At 46.8% G+C, this 2,693-nt stretch overlaps 1 non-coding gene across 1 annotated transcript; it reads right to left on the bottom strand.

Moving 5' to 3' along the window:
• Positions 1-391: 391 nt before the first annotated feature.
• On the bottom strand, positions 392-464 carry trnar-ucg (transfer RNA arginine (anticodon UCG)). The gene has a single exon. It is a non-coding gene; the product is annotated as a tRNA-Arg (tRNA).
• Positions 465-2,693: the final 2,229 nt, after the last annotated feature.

The following is a 2,693-nucleotide window of genomic DNA, read 5'->3' as shown; positions in this document are numbered from 1 at the left end:
CTAGGACCTGTGGACGCAGCCTTAGAATTAGAGAGGGTCAATTCAGAATAGAAATGCGGAGACATTTCTTCATCCAGAGAGTGGTGGGCCTGTGGAATTCATTGTCACAGAGTGCAGCGGAGGCCGGGACGCTAAATGTCTTCAAGGCAGAGATTGATAAATTCTTGATGTCAGAAGGAATTAAGGGCTATGGAACACGCGGTTCTCATCCCAGCAGCTGCTCACATCGTGTCAAATCAGGACCTGACATACACCGGTGTGAGAATGAGCTGCAACGGGCTGAAATGCAACTTTCAAATTCACAAACGCACGAATCCAATGCCAGCATCTCCAAACAACTCAGAAATGGCAATGCAACAGGAAGCATGCGCAATAAAGAGCGCCACGGAGCCGAGCCAGGTAGGACTCGAACCGACAATCTTCTGATCCGAAGTCAGACACGTTATCCATTACGCTACTGGCCCCAACCGCTGGGGCAGCGCTGACAGGTTGTCAGTATGTAATGTAAACACGGACTTCGGTCAGAAACGGCCTTCATCGGGTGAATAATCAGTAGTAATTATCACCGTCACTGCTTCACCTCGAAGTCTCCCCTTTGTGAAGCAGCGCCTTTCACTGACAGAGAAAAGATATTTGTCCTCATGTGTCTGCTTCAGTGTCTCTTGTTCCTGTGCTGAGAGTTTCCATGGTTTTATTCACAGTCACTATGCGTGTTTAGGTTCCACCCCAGTGAAATGTACTTTCATACATTGAATCATGGTCTATTCCAGTCAATGCCTTGACCAAATTCAGCGAGAAAACTCTAGTCAGGAATCTGGAAACGCACCAATTCGAACAAAGCTGGCAATGCACGGGTGAAAAATGAGGTCTGCAGATGCTGGAGATCACAGCTGAAAATGTGTTGCTGGTTAAAGCACAGCAGGTCAGGCAGCATGCAAGGAACAGGAAATTCGACGTTTCGGGCATAAGCCCTTCATCAGGGTGCACGGGTGAATCCGAGCTGTTCAGGGAGTGCATTGGAGATTGACGCCACTTGTGACCTGGAAGAAGTGTTTTCCCGCCGGGATTGGAATCCCAAACACAGAGATGCGAAACAAACTCCCTCTTGCTCTGCCTTCAGCCACCGGCAGCAGGATTCGACACCGCAATAAGGAACGGGATTTCCTGTTTATAAGTGCAATCACTCAGCTATACCTATAGAACCATGTCACGCCGCTGCTTTCCCGAGTTCCTCTGTCTGTGGAGCTGAGGGAAGAGCATCGTTCTGCATTTGTTTGAATTCAATTGCCTCAGTTATTGAAAGATATAAATATCGGGACATGGTGTGTCTGGGTGTATCATTCCGGTCAATGGAATAGACATTCAGCTAAAAGCAAAAGCAGAAACTGCAGGAAAACAAAAAAATCATCCGGTCTGGCCGCATCTGTGGAGAGAGAATCAGAGACTCCGTTTCAGAATTTCTACGGAACTTTATGAGAATTCCGTTTCCTCCCTCAGGCACTGCCGCTCCTGCTGAGTTCCCTCAGCAGTTCCAACAGCAGATCTTGTCACAACAATACTCTTTATTTCAGTCTGGACAACCGCTGTGCACAGATGCGCTTGCAAGGAATTATACAGCCCTGGAAGGTGAAGAGGGAGGAGTGAAAGACATGTTGGGTGTAATTGAGATGTGGACGAGAGTATCCCAGTTGCTATGCTGAGATTTGGAGGTGACGTTACAAATTCGCACATTCTGCGTCCTCTCAAATGCAGAGTCCCTAAATGATCAAACAAGTGTGCCCGGGCATGAGTGCGGAATGGATGCATGTGACTTGTGAATTTACTTTCTGCATGGTGAGATTTTCTACAGTCAGGCAAAGGATCTGCTTCAAGAATGATGAAGAATAATATGGTCTTGCTCTTGAGGGAGTGCAGTGAAGGGTTACCAGGCTGGTTGAGGGGATGGTGGGGCTGACGTATGAGGAGAGATTAACTGCGTTAGGATTGTTTCCTCCCGAGTTCAGACGGATGAGGAAGGAATCTCATAGAGACTTATAAAATCTTAACAGGACTAGACAGGATAGATAATACATTCCTCAGAAAAGGAGACCAAAACGGCATACGATATTGGAGGTGTGGCCTCACCAAGCCGACAACACATCCCTGCTCCTGGACTCAACCTCTCACAATGAAGGCTAGTATACCATCTCTTCATCAAGCAGGAAAGCTGCATTGCATGAAAGCACATTATCTGAAATACACGTGAGCATCTTCCAACGACGAGAGCATGCCGGTGACCTCTGACACCCAAAGTGGTTTCATGGCAATATGATGTGCTTACATGGCAATAGACACAGAAATGTATATGCAGTTACATAATTAAACACACGCGCTGTGGTAGAAAATCACTGCAGGCAGACCTTGAGTATTAATCAGTTTATTGTACCATGCATCATGGGGACACACTCCGCCCGAAGAGAGTCTCAGTAGAATTCGGTACTACCACAGGAAATTTCAGGCTTATAGAGAAAACAAAGACAATGTCTCCATTTTTTAATATTCGAGTGATATCAGCTGCTCTCCAGTCTGCAGGGACTGTATCGGAATGCAGATAATCCTGGCAGTGAATGCATTATCTATTGCTGGAACCACTTTGTGAAGTACGCTTGGATGTAGATTATCAGGCCCTGTGGGTTGATCCACCGTCCATCCCC

The sequence above is a fragment of the Hemiscyllium ocellatum genome (assembly GCF_020745735.1).
Source record: "Hemiscyllium ocellatum isolate sHemOce1 chromosome Y unlocalized genomic scaffold, sHemOce1.pat.X.cur. SUPER_Y_unloc_2, whole genome shotgun sequence".
Taxonomy (NCBI): Eukaryota; Metazoa; Chordata; class Chondrichthyes; order Orectolobiformes; family Hemiscylliidae; genus Hemiscyllium; species Hemiscyllium ocellatum.
The sequence above is the reverse complement of the archived record's forward strand: the minus strand, read 5'-3'. Positions and strand labels throughout refer to the sequence as shown.